Genomic DNA, 14,721 nt, shown 5'->3' on the forward strand with positions numbered 1-14,721 from the left:
TATCAAAGAAGAAAACTACAGATGTTGCAGAGGGAGGTAGATATTGCTTTCTTTTTCCATGTGACATCTTTATTTGTAGTATGACTTGGATGAGCTTCTCTACTGTATCTTCAGTTCTATATAAGTAATTCTCTGGAGCAGGGGAAATTATAGAAGCCTGCATTTTCAGAGTGTTGGGGGATATTTTTAGATCCACCTGGCAGGAGGTGCTAAGGATTTCTAGTGAAGACTGACATGATTTTCAATGTCTGTGAGTTCCATTCAGTCAGTGGAAGGTCCAAGGTCTCTCACATGTTTGATCCTAGGGTTGGGTGAGGAGCTTCTTGAACTTGATTTACACATCTTTCTCCTCAGTGAGGTTAGATTCAGGCCAGTGCACTTTTCAGCTTGGTTTCTTTCTAGACTGTTCTCTAGTTTTTCTTGTTATTCTCAGCTAATTTTTTGTCACTGTTGTTTATCATTATTTATGAGTCCTAAGACACAACAATTTCAGCAAAACAAGACAAACTTCTGAGACCTGGATCTGGCTGTCTGGTACAAATTCAGTTGGGAAATATGCTACTGCTGTTCACCAATCTGAAACTCCTCCTGTAAATCTTAATAAGGTCTCAAATTTGGCAAGGAGAGATATGCTTGGGAGAGCTTTCATGATTTGACAGCACTAAACATGTAGAGGACAAGTAGGATGCTTTGTCTCCAGACTTGTAAAATGTAAAGCATTATAGAGTCTTGTCAAGTTGCAGACTTTAGATGCTATAAATAAGGATAATGAGGCATTGAAAACAGAAGTGGAGAACTTCAAAACTCTTTATCATGAAGGCAAATATTTTTTGTATCATTAACCTAAAATTTCACAGAATGAGTATAGATCAGAAAATCTACAAGTCATAGGATTGAAATAAGGGGACGAAAAGTAAGGACTTGGCTGCTAGATTTACTTGTATTTTGGTTTTGCAGGGACAATGATGAACTTCTACATCATGAAAGAACTCGAGATTTGAATGCATATCAGAGATTATTTTTATTTTTTCACTTGTCAATATACTGTCTCAAACAATATAGATAACAATATCACCTGTGTGCTGCACTGGTGAATTCCCTTTTTATTCCCTCTTATTTTTTTAATGATTTCATAAGGACATTGTTTTGTCATCCTTTAGTCTTTTTGTCAAAATACTTATGTATGTTTTTTCAAACAACTTCTCTTTGCAACTCTGCCTCTTCATTGCAATTGCAATAGCCATAAAATAGAATTTTCTAAAACTGGAGAACAAGCTGATATACTTCATCCAGCAGAGCTGCAGGCTATTTTTCATGATTATACATATATTGTGTTGATTATGATGAATCCAAACGATTTTTAAATAGGAAGCAAAAAAGCGGGGAGAGGGGGAAATAGTCTGCCTTCTGCCAGCCTGCAGAAGCTTGTGAAAGGGATTAAAGATGAATATGTCTTATGAAATTGTTACTACTCTGACTTATACTGAGGTGGGTAAGCATTTTCCTTCTTTTACTGGGCAACTGCTTTGATATTTTCTTTAAAAATTTGTTAAAAATTTATTTGTTTTGCAAAATATTGAATATTTTAAATCATGCTGCTATTTTTCTATATTCAAATTACTTATGGAAAATTACTGTACTGTAGATACTGCAAATGTAGCTTATTAAACAGCATTTGCTGTTCTGAACTGTCCTGTTATAATGGCTCAGTAAGACAAGAGCACGTACACTCACGCATCAGAAAAAAAAGGAAAAGAATGTTATTTATCAAACTAGAGGTAGAATAAATGAAAGAAAAGAGGTCTTGTGGCTTTCAAGGCAAGGATATTCCTATTTCTTAAAGGGATTGATGCATTTGCTTGTACCTCATTTCCTTTGGGATTATCATTACAAGCAATTTATGCAGATCCCACAGACAAACAATTGTGTAACCACAGAGCCTTGTGGTCTTTATGCTGTTGGTGCTTTGTGTCTGCAGGCTTGGCCACAGCAAGCAAGGCTGGCTGCAAGCTACAGCAGCACGTAACATATCCCAATGTCCTGGGGTACAGAGAATATTATTATGGAACAGAATTCGGCTGTCGAAACTGCTACTCATTATTCCATCAGATTGCTTAATTTCTCCAGCCTCCATTTGCTGCAGCTAGCATTTAGCTAGAAAATTTTCCCACTGCCACTAGCCTTCAAGAGAACTTTATGTGAGGAAATGACTGGTGGTTGCTGCAGAAGCAGGATCCAGAGAAGATACTGGGAATTTAAATTTCTGGCAAGAGTTTTTAAAATACATCTCATTACACTGAATAACCCCAACATTAACATGACTCAGATTTTAAAGTGATTCCATTAAATTACATTAAATTCAATAGCTAACATCCTTTCTTTGAATAAAAATGTATTAGTTTTAATTAGCTCTCTGCAAAAAGTGAAATAAAATAAATAGAAACAAGTTGACTTTTATTCTTCCTAGGAGTGTTCACAAATGCACATCAGCTAATCCACTTTCAAGTCACACTTTTGGTTAAGTCAGGTTCATTTTCCTGATTGCCCCTATTTAGATGGGTCTTTGGAAATGGGCTCCAGCAGCAAACCTGAGGTTAGGATGTGAATATAAATCAGTGAACTCTAAGCCTGCTATTGGGATACTGCCTGGGTCAGACCAACGTAGCTTTGCCCAGTTAACCTCTGTTACCCTTCAGCAATGCCTTTAGCATCATTTTACTGTTATTAATGCTGCCCGTTTCTGTAACTTTTTGAGCAAAAAAGACATTGGACTCTTCTGAGGTAAAGCCCAGCTGTGGCTAATAGCAAGGCTAGTGGCACTGCTGCTGAGGAAAATAGCAGTGACAGCAAGAAACACAGATAAAATTGACACTCAGACTCTGACACAATAAAGATTAGCTTCCAGTGAAAATTACTCCCTCGTGTAAACCACAGTGAGACCATCGGAGGGATCGTGCCACCAGCATCTCCCCCATAGGAAGAGAAACAAAGGAGTTTTACTAATTTTTTTTTTTTTTTTTTTTTTTTGATAATGGAAACTGATAGTCTGCCTCCACTCCCCAGAGGTTCAAATCTGACATTTTAAATCCTTGTTTTCATTGCACCAGACACATCCAGCAAATGCACATCAGTAGCAGTAGCAGCAGCAGCACCTTGTTCTGTCTCAGAAAGACCTCTGCACTTTCTGACAGGCAAATTTCATGTCCTGGGAGTGCCTGTTGCCAGTCTGTGAGCCAAGACACCTCCTTGCCTGCACTCAGTCCTACCTCAGCTTTTGTTCCCTGTGTGCAGTATGCCCAAGGCAGAGTTTTCTGGCAGAAGAAACTGTCTGAAGGATTCCTAGGACATGGATGAAAGAGAGGTCTGAGGCTGTGCAAGCAAGTGCATGAGGATGGGTAAGAAATAGCGTAATGATCCATCTCAGCTTGGAAAGGGAAAAAGTTGAATGGTGCAACAGGATTTTGTGTCTCCCATGAGAAACATAACAAAGGGCATTGCTGCTGTGTAGCTGAGGAATTTCTAGATTTTTGGTGTAAAAGAGGATTTGATTCCCATTTCTAGCATACAAGAAATCAGATTGGAAAGGTAATAGAAGACTTCAGACCAAAGCTGTTCTCTCTGGAGATAATATAGGCTGAACTCAGAGAGAGAGATGTCTTCCCATGTCACTATAGGACACGTGAAAGCACGATGCGAGCCACCTGCTATTTGCAAGGTAAACAAGAAAGTTTATTTTCTGACTCCAAATTTTATACTTTTCCAAAGGTGACAGTGGATTGGAGAGTGAATGGGCCACCTCTCCAAAGACATTGGACAAACCAGCAGTACATCAAGTTTCTCCATCCCCATGAAGGAATGCAAAACAATATGTTGTTTATAGAAATTTTGTGGGAAAGTTTTCTAACAGAATGTAAACTCAGAAGGCTTTAGAAAATCTTAAGAATCAGGGTGACATTCCCATCCTAAATTCTGCACAACTGCAACCATTTCCTCTGGCCAAATGTAGACTTTTCCAACAGACCATTTGAATAACCCTCTAACAGTGCTGTTTGTCCTCATTTGATATAAAAGGGATTTGGGATGACTAGCTTATATCCAGGCAGAGACATTGCAGGCAAGATGACTCATACTGCCTTTCATTAACTTGAGACACTTGGAAAGATCCAACCAATTCCCAGATTTGCTCTGAGGACGAGAATAACAGTGGTGATCCTGTGGGATCACACACAAGTATAGCACTACCTTCCCCCATGACTGCAGCCCTGTATCTGCAAAGTCCACACACATATCAATATGAATGACAAGTGGGAATAGCTTTAAACTGAAAGAGGGCAGGTCTAGACTAAAATTAGGAAGAAATTCTTTACTGTAAGGGTGATGAGGCACTGGTAGAGATTGCCTGGAGAAGTTGTGGATGCCCTATACCTGAGGCTCCATCAAGGGCAGGTTGGACTGGGCTTTGAGCAACCTGGTCTAGTGAAGGTCCCTTACCACACAAACTACTCTATGATTCTATAATTAAAGGTATTTTCCAACCAAAAAATTCTGTGATTGTATGGTATTTTATTATTTCATGTGAAGTGAGCCTCTGGGCTCTGCTTGTGCTGCACTCCCTGAGCTCTGTTTGATGATGGTACAGGCCAGACCCGTGATATCACCCTGTAACTCCTTCATTTTTCTTGCATAAATGCTGCTTTAGTGTAGCTATCATGCTGGCATGGTAGCATGGAGGAAGGTTTTAGAAAGGCCTTGGGAATGGTAAACTGAGGAAAAGGATACATTCATGTATGCCCCATTGTTTTAGAAAGGCTTTGGGAATGAGAAACTGAGGTAAAAGATACATTTATGTATGCTCCACTGTTTCAGGAAAGTCCCGCTTCAGCATTCCTCTGTAGACCCCCTTCTCCCCACCCCTGAGCAGTTCCCATTGGACCTGACCCCTGGGGTGGTTCTGATATGCCTTAGCTGAACCCTGTCTCTATTGTTTAGTCCTTATCTCTTAATTTTGCTGCATAAAACTGTATCTGGGCAATAGCCCAGGGCCTTTGGTCCCTGCTACCGTTCAGGCAATACAATCTCTCTGGACTGCACACAATTGACCTCTCTTCATCTCTTTATCTCCATCCCTTGTGGCGACCGAGGCAACGCCGCAGCTCGGACCGTGCTGACCCAGCCGCTGCCTGGTGAGCCCAGGGCAGCGGGACCGCGGCAAACCCCGGCCCTGGAGGGGACAGCTAGCCGGAGGGTCCCGGGGGGCCGGGGAGGGACGGGGGACAGCAGCGAGTGACCCCCGAAAGCAACACTTTAGATCAGTGTCAAATGTTCTTTTGCAATGAGCATCTTTATGTGTCCTGATGTGCCTGGTTCATGGTTGCAGCTCTGAAAAAGAATAAGGACCTGCATGAGAATTGAGGTTATTATGGCTGTGAGAAGCTTGTGATAGAGACTGAGAAATTTGTAATCGCTAATTAGTTCCTGTTCTGATGACCCAGAAGCTGAAACTTTTAAAAAATAAATCATAGTTATGTAGCTGATACATTTTGATGCTAATAGTAAATGTCATTCAGGCTCAAAAAAAAAAAAAAAACAAACAAACAAAAAAAAAAAAACCACCAAACACAATAGGATTTTGCAAACCTGTTCAAATATCTTTGTATTACAATAACATTCATAACTGCTTTCAGGGAAAGAATTAATGTGATTTAGTCTCTGGAGCCTACAGCATGGCCTAGTCAGGTTGAGTGATATACATAAATAGTGCAGATACATATATGCAAGCACAGTTATTGACACGTTCCCTGCTTGCTCTCGGGGGTGAGGTAACTGGGTTTTGACACTAATCTTTACTTTCTTTTTCTCAAGCAATAGTCTAATTACATGTATTTTTTTCAGTTAATCGGTGGATATACTATTAAATTTCTGATTCCTTTCCTATAGTCTCTCAATTTGAGCTTATTCCACTATGCATTACATACTGATGAGTTTGCTTTTGATGCTGCTGTTTGCTTCACTGGATTTAGCCCTCTGAATTTCATACCAAGAATTACAGAAATGATGGGAGCAGAAGCTCATTTCAAGAACACATGGTCAGAAATGCATAACATAATTGCACTGATAAAAAAAGATGTCAAGCAAAGCTAAAAGAAATTTTGAGAGATATTCCTAGATAAAATGCTATAAAATAGGGTGTCAATTGATATTTAATCTATAAGAGTACTATTAAAAGTTTATTTTTGAATTTGAAAAATAAAAATATTTTTTCTGTTATTTTAGGCTTTCAAGCATTCAATGGTTGGACCTTGACAAATTTAAAAGCAAGATTTGTGCAAACAGACCAGATATTTTAAAGTAGGTTCTGAAATTTAGGATGGTCTTGTGCTTTACTTACTAAATCCTCACTGCTCAGCATAGCCTCTGTTCAGTTGTAAATTTCCTATGCAGAAGTAATTTAATATTTTTCTGCTTCTTTTTTGTAGCTTTTTAAGTACATAGATAAACCTATTTCTCATGTTTTTTTTGAGTCTTCAGTTCTTCTGGAGAAAGTCTGAAAAGATAATTTCTGTTCACTCCACAAAGGCTCAAAAATCAAAATTCATTTGAACTGATTCCCCAAATATAATTTTCTAGGTCTCATTTTTCTCTATCGGTTCAGACTCCACCTCTCTAAATTCTTATCTGGCAGCCAATGTACCTTCTCTTTCTTACTTAATTCTGTGAGGAAGACTGGAATACACAGTCAAAGCATAATGAGTAGGATTTCTTTGAATTTCTCTCTTCAGGAAGATTTATAGTTCAGTACTCTTCCTCTCAGACAGCAGCTGAATTTGCCTTTTCCTACACCATACATACTTGTTTTGTACTTATTGGAATGTTTTCCACAGGGAAATTCAATAATATTTTTCATGGCAGTAGTTTTGGAAAACTATACATATTTGTGTATATATATTAATACAATTGATGTAACCCAAAATCTAAGAGTTTTTCATGTTAGCTATGATACTAAGCACATGCAGACATTAATCTGGTTACTGTTTGTTTTGACTTTGCTTAGTGAGCATAAACTTTTGACAGTAGCTGTTGCTTCTTCCTGACTCAGTGATTTAACATCTCAGGAAATGCTTGTTTAAGACCCTGCGTTCTTAGCTACCTGGAATTGATGATACCTTGGAATAAGACATCATAGGTGACATCCTTTCCTGTGAAAAGCACAAAATGAAGCAAATAATTTAGTTGAAATGTAGGATAAGTTAAATAATGATTTATTCTCTTTTTTGATGAAATGGCTGCATTTTAAGGAAATGCCTTGATCTCCGGGGGTTTATCGAGTGTGTGTCATGAAGGAGGAGGCAGATATGAAAGTGACAGTGAAATCCCAAGTTAGGAGTAGTAAAGGTAAGGGTGGTTTGTGATTTTTAGTTCTCATATCCCAGCTCTAATTATTGGGGGTGAAAAAAAATTACCCATATGTACTTTCTATTAGAAAAAAGCCTCATTTCAGACGTTAGACTTTTAAATTTTTTTTTCAAATTCCTTTTTTTCAGACAGGCCCACTTTTTTAAATATATTTCCAGTGCCCACAAAAAATTTTCTTGAGCCTTCACTTGATACTTCACTTAATTTCTAACTCTTCTCCAAAGGCTTATTGACAGCTCCACTTTGGCTGTAGAACTGTTGATGTCCCTTTAACAAGACAAAAAAAAAAAAAAAAAAAAGAATTTTACAGCAGGAAATAAAAGCTGTCACTGAACATGAATGCAAAGTGGGAAGTTAATATTCAACTACTAAGGAATCATTTATCTATTGTGAATGAAGGACACTATGAGGAGTGGTAAAGCATAGTTCAAACCTTGGTACATAACCTTTTATGCAATGAAAATATATGTTTATACAAATAGACATTTTGAGAACTCATCTTTAAACATTTACTGTGAGAACAATATGTGAACCTCAATCTTGATGGAGAACATGCACAATGAGATCTAATTAAGTTTGGGTGATGGTAGTTTTGAGCTACTGGGATTGAGGGACAGTGCAATAACAATAAAAGAATAAAATCCTTGTGAATGGCTCTCAGGGGAGATTTTGGCTTATCGTTTTGAGGATTTGAGCAGTAAGAAAATAAAAAGATACAGTGCTAGCTATGGCCATCATTCAGTACCACTATCAGCATAGAAATTCCCTTTCATTCATTTTGAAGCAGTTTTCATTCTTCTTTAAAACTGGTTTCTCATGATAGAGAAGAAGATCAAGGACTGGATTTCTAGAAAGATGTGCACATAATTTCAGGAATAAAAAGGCCATCCATTTGAGCACTTTATAATGACATGGCCATATGGTTGCATTGTCAGCATGGTGAACTGCATCTGGAACTGCAAGAAGCCTTTGCCCAGCTGCCCTACACATACACATGCAACATGTGCATTTGTATTCATCAATAATAGAAGAATAGTGTATATATCTATAAAAACTGTAAACTGTGAGTGTATATTTATAATATCTAGGCTGGCATTTCTGAGCTATGGCTCCTGTCTCACCTTTAAGTCTTTTTAGATGTATTAGCAATAAGATTTGAGTCCTAACTGACTTGCAGCTCTGTCAGAAGGCATAAAAAAACAGGGCAAACACCAACTTGTGTATAAAGCTACCTGATAAACTGTCTTAATTTTTTTTTGGCCATCTTTTCTGTCATATTAATTTGGTCTTTGAAAATAGATTAACCATTCTTAAGCAGAGTTAATATTTATTTTCAGATTTATCCAGTTCTTTACTGCAGAATTAAAACTTAACTTGAATCACAGAGGATTTTACCTGGCAAAGTTTCTCAGAAAACTTCTATCAACACTGAGGTCACTTGCTTAGACTATGGATTTTCTCTCTGAAATTATATAGCTTTATACCAGTCCATTCCAATAACTCAGATGTGTGAGCACTAAGTTGTGAAGTAGACAATCAAGATCTCAGAGGCAAAAATGAGAATCCCTAACAGTGTTTCTGAGGTGTTAAAAAAAGATTTTCCTTGATGGCATACATGTTGTTCTATGGATAAAGTGTTGATATCTCTTCACTTGCACTTAATGTAGGTTGTCTTCCAGCCATGCTTTGCTGTAAATTCAACTGAAAAAGATAAAGAACATTTTTTGTTGTCCTAACCACGTATCACTGCACTCAAACAGGATGGAACAGGTCATCAATGAAGAAAAAAAGAAAAAGAATCTGATTTTTTCCTGAGGTCCAATTTATTTTGGGGAAATGAAGTTATCCTTGTTGTCAAGCAGTTAATTTTGCTGGTTGCTTTACTTAATCTAAAACCTAAAATCCTAGTGCATATGTCTATTTTTATATCATTACTAGATACCCTCATGTTTTTTCCAAAGTCTTCTCTAAATACCTAAATGCATCTGTTACTGATAGGAGTTTAAGTGGTTTTGCACATAGATCACTCAACAGCATTGAACCCAACTTAGAAGCTCAGTCTCTCATTGATAGCTTCTTACTATATGTCAGATTGATCCATTGACTGGGTTTTCTGCAGTCTTGCCATTTTCTAAAAATACAGCACATTCCAGCTGCTGAGAGCAAAATCCCAGCCCCAGTGGAGTTAATTTTTGTCTTTTTAACAGCATATTGTAAGAGACCATCAAAGGCTTCCAGGAGGTTGCAGTAAACTATTTTAACTGGCTCTTCTTCACTGACTTTTTTGTTAATGCAGTAAAAGAATTCTAGTATATATAGGGCAAAACTTGCTTTTCTCCAAACTGTATTAATCCCTGCTAACTGCTGTTCATGTGTGCAGTTTGGTTACTCTATCTAGCTTTAATTAGTAGTTCAGCTATTTTACCAGGTACTCAGGAAAATCTATTCTGACTGCAATTGCTAGAATCTATTCTTCTTTCGATCTAGGTACATCATTTACTACTTCCCAGCCTCTGCAACAGAGCTGATTATAATGAGCAACTGCTTGTGGTGAGTGTATCTGAAGACAATACTTTGTGTTTATTTCAGCTATTCCCTGCCCCCTGGAGAGACTTAATCTTCACTTACATCTAAATGAATATAAATGTGAATCATTAAGTGGACAATTAGTGTTGTTTATGAAATTATTTTTCAAGTGCTTGCAGTTCCTAACCCAGGTCAGGTTCTGCTTTGGGGTACCAAAGGCCACTTTGCAAGGACAGCTGGTCTGACATTAAAGACAATGCTCAGACCTGGAGGCTTAAGTGGACTCTGTTGCCAGCTCTGGTAAGGACTTGCTGTATGATATTTGGCAAGTCACTTTATCTTGCCATATCTCAGTTCCCTTACAAGCACCCTCATGCTCACCTTATTTACCAATGAGCTGCCAAACCCTCTGGTGAGAAGGGTTTGTATGAGACCTCTGTCTCCCTTTCTGGACAGCTTGCCCGTGCTCAGAGCTGGTGTTCCTGCATCAGGGGAGAGCTTAAAATGGAATGCATTTTGTTTAGGGTGGTATATTACCAGTTTTGTCCAACCTTAATCTAAGCTTGGTGAAAACATGGAGTGACTATCAAGACAAAGGAGTTGAACGAGGTTTTCCCTTATATAGCTCCTATGACAATTTTCCTCTAACACCATTTCTGGAGATTCTCAATATGTTGATTCTGTTTCAGTTTTCTGCATGAAGCATTTCTTTCCTTACACAAAACAAGTCCTCTAGGTCACATAAACACCAGATTGATTGATACAGGGACCTCACCTCATGATAATGAAGAAATCATCAACATAAATTCAAATTCAGATTTTCATCCCAATTTTTGGATAAAATGAAAACAGCAACTTTAGTTGCTTTGACAGTGAGATTTTTTTCTCAGGCAGTAAGAGGGGGAAGGGCTAGTGAATTTTAGTTACAAAGACAAACTGAACAACAATAAAGTAAATTTATAAAGACCTCTAAAGACAAAGTATGACCCTTACTGAAACTGCCTTTACTGCTTAATACCTAACATTTTATATAGTCTAGAGAGACGATTTAACTAGAATGTTAAAAACCTATGTAAATACTCCCCCAAACTCTCCTTTTTATGTAAAACACCTTTCCATGCTCAAAATACAAATAGGATTAATAAAAATAGGATTTTGCATGTATACCTTCTATGCAAAGTTTGCTAAAGATTTGCTTGTATTTTATTCAAATGCTGAGTATGTTTGTTCCAGCCTTTTCCCCTGTGAGTTCTAATGATTTTTATTTTCTCAGTACAATATCTACAATAGTGCATTGGTCTCATGAAAGCAACGGAGGGTTGAGCAACTGAAATATCTCTTTGTTAGCTCTAAGGGCAGCACACCTGGGAAGGTCATTTTTGCAACCTACCTGTGGATCAGCAGATGGCACTCTTGCAGGCAGTATATCAAGTTAGAAACCCTATTTGTAAAAAGGGAAAGGAATATATAACTCTCTTTACACTTCTGTGTTTTTGTTATCTCACCAGGTCACACCATTCTGTTGCCATATTTTTGATACTGACTCACAAATTTATTTTCCAGCTTCTGGTCCTGCTCTCTGTTCAAATAAGTATGTTATATTTTACATATGCTTCTCAGTCTGTGACTTTCACATCTCCTTTTAACTTTCTTCTAACCTGCAACTCAATGGTGTCAAAATTAAATGGAAGGCTTATTTTACTCAATTTTTTTACTTCTGACTCAGAATATCATTTTGCTTTCTTTGTCTCATTTCAAATGGGTGTTAAAGCTGGACTTTTTCCTTTCTTTCCCTCCTCATTCCTGTTTTTTCCTGGTTCCTGTCTTGACCAATACTGCACAAAAGCTCACACCGGGGTGAGTTTTGAGTAGCAAAACCTGTCCACTGACTTCTCTCAAGCCAAACAAAGTGCAGTGTGAGTGCAAACTGGGTGAAGTGTGGTGATGGCAGAAAAAGGCAAGTCCTGTCAGACCAGCTTGGAATTGCAATTTCTTGCTCAGGAGAAGCAGTGTGTCTAGCAATAGGCAGCTGGAGGGACTGTCTGTAGCAATGTGATGTCTGCATGGGATGGAGTTAATTTCCTTCCTAGAAGCACAGAGTCCTGTGCTTTGGCTTTGTGACTAAAACAGTGTTGATAAAACACCTTTTTTTTTTTTCTTTTTTTCTTTTTTTTTTCTTTTTTTAGCTATTACTGAGTAGTGTTTGCTCAACATTGAGGCTTTCTGTTCTTCCTGCTCAGCTTTCCCAGCAAGTGGCAGGAAGTGCATGAGAAGTTCCCCTCCATTGCTTCAGACTTGTCTGTTCTGTAGCTCTCATATATTTTTGTTGGATTATATAAATTGTGGTCTTTGCATTTTCACTCTGATCAGAGTGGGACACACTGTTCTGTGTATTCCTGGTGGTTTGCTCCCACCTTTGCCACAGCACTAAACTGATTCCTGTGCAGTGGCATCTTGATGCCCATGTTTCCCCACAAGTATCTGTGTGCTGTTCTTCCATGTTGTTCTCCTTTTATGGAACAGGCTTTGGTTGGTCACTTCTTTCCTACCTGTCAAACAGTCCGTCAGTCCTCATCTTTGCTTTGGCAGGTTTCCTCTGCAGTGATAAATTCCCCCCATTAGAAATTAGTGCAGAGCCTGCAATTCAATAAAATCGTATGCAGACAACACATCATGTTGTACAGAAGTCTGAGCCACTTCCCCTTCAGTGTCTGTTTCCTTACATTTTCAGAGCAATGCATGTAATTTAGTCTGTGTGACTCCTATCAGCTGCAAAGAGTTAAATCCACATGTGAATCTTCAAAAATCTGGGGATGCCTTGCCAGGTCTTAGATTATCTATCACTAATCAGCCTGATAAATCTGATTACACATCTTTCAAATAAATAATGATGGGTTTAGATTTGCCTGGAGCTTTTACTGTTTTTCAATCTGTATCTATCAGCTGAAATTTCATGTGCACTCAGCAATTGTTATTCTGTTGTAAGGAATTCTGATATTGCTGAGTGCAATAACATTCATTTGAATGCTATGGATGTAAAAGATTCTTTGTTTTTCATGCAGAGCTGTTAAATTATAAGATAGCATTGGTTGGAAAACTGTCATTATTAAGACAATTTTTATGTCTGATTTTTTTTTTCAAATTCTCATTCTAAACAGATTCTGAAAACATTTTAAGTTAAAGTAGCACTTTAAAAATTGATGACACAAAGAAATTCTCTATCATGACCTAAGATTCATATTTGAAGTTGGACAAGTTATAAAATTACTTGATATCATGATTTCCCCCCATTTTTTTGCAAATTAATGAGTTTGAGTTAATTCATATTAAGCTGTTCCATCTGTAATTCCTGTATGTGTCCAGAGCTGAGGTGTGTGAAATAATCTGCAAGCATCTGTACACATCTGTACATAGGCATGACTTTTAGACATGCCCATTTACAGAATCACTGCTATAATGCTTTTAATTTTGCATTTAGAAACAAGTGCATCCACCTTTCTGGTACTATTACCGATGCACTTGACAGAGAAAATTGATGTTACTGGTGTGAAAGAGACATATATTTTACAATATTATCATGTCTATTAAGTGAAACAGAGTTCATCCTTTGCCACATTAAAGCCTGGCCCCACAAATAAAAGTTCCAGATCTTTCAATATTGCACATATTTATGCAGTACCTGACTCAGGGTACATAGAGGAGGGAGGAGATTGCCATTACTGTGAAGAACAATAGGAGAGTGAGAGTCATGGGACTGCCATGTATGTCAGGCACTGAGGAACTGGCTTCAAATGCAGACTGTTCTTGTTTTGTATCCAGAACTGGCAATTCTGGGAAGAATTCAGGCCTCTGATTGTTTGTCTCATCCAACTGACACATAAATTGTTCAGTGAAAAGATGCCTCTTGCTAGTAGTATTGTCAAGCTCCAGAGCACCTGAGAGCAGGCACTAGGAGTGCATGAAGAATTCCTGATGAGATGCACAACTGGTGACAGTCTTGGCTGGTGCCTTTATGAGTTATAAAAATCATAAATGTTATTATAAATGGTGAAGTCAATGAGAATCTTAGTATTTACAAGGAGCTCTGAATCACACCTGCAGACAGCAGATCTGCAGAGCAGCTCACCAGTGCTACAGTCAGAGGAAAGCAGGCACTAAATCAGTGACACAACACTGTTCTGTAGTGCATGATATTGTTGGAAGCATAAAGCTCTTATATAAAATGTAAATGTTGTGCCTGGAGACCTGTTATTGATAAAGAGCAACAGTCATTTATATTTTTGAGATATCAGAGGCATTGACTCTAAAAGTCTGGGTAAAATCCAAACTGGCAAATACTTATCTGAGGCATACAAAGCATTCCTAATGAAATGCAAAGCTGATAGCAATTCAAGTTCTTCAGTATTTTATTACAGACATCAATATAAGCTTATCTGAGTGGAGTAAGTATGCATACTTTCAAGTAAAATTAGATGCCATATCCCAAGAAGGTGGAAGAAACATTGAATCTGCCTTGCTGAGTGAAAGTGATCACATTTTATAGATAAGTCTTTCATGTTGAAAGGATGTGAAAATTCATGTTCATATAGACATTTGTATTGTATTTCCCCTAAAATGCTTAAAAATAAAAAGATGTGAATTTGGGCAAGATAGAGAAGGTATTGGCGGAAAGCAATATAATTTAAAAATGGGAGAATATAGCTTTTGATTTTTAATTAGATTTCATACAACTTTAGAAGGTACAATATTCTCTATATAACTTCCCTCCACATATTTCACGTT

General features: G+C 37.7%; 1 long non-coding RNA gene across 1 annotated transcript in view; it reads left to right on the forward strand.

Moving 5' to 3' along the window:
• The first annotated feature begins 1,402 nt into the window (after positions 1–1,402).
• The window catches only part of LOC144246017 (uncharacterized), an 81,627-nt gene continuing 68,308 nt past the window's right edge, over positions 1,403–14,721 (forward strand). The window contains exons 1-2 of the long non-coding RNA XR_013339623.1: positions 1,403–1,488; positions 9,901–9,963. This is a non-coding gene — a long non-coding RNA (uncharacterized LOC144246017). The remainder of the gene's footprint in view (positions 1,489–9,900; positions 9,964–14,721) is intronic.

The sequence above is a fragment of the Lonchura striata genome, chromosome 3 (genome assembly GCF_046129695.1).
Source record: "Lonchura striata isolate bLonStr1 chromosome 3, bLonStr1.mat, whole genome shotgun sequence".
NCBI lineage: Eukaryota > Metazoa > Chordata > Aves > Passeriformes > Estrildidae > Lonchura > Lonchura striata.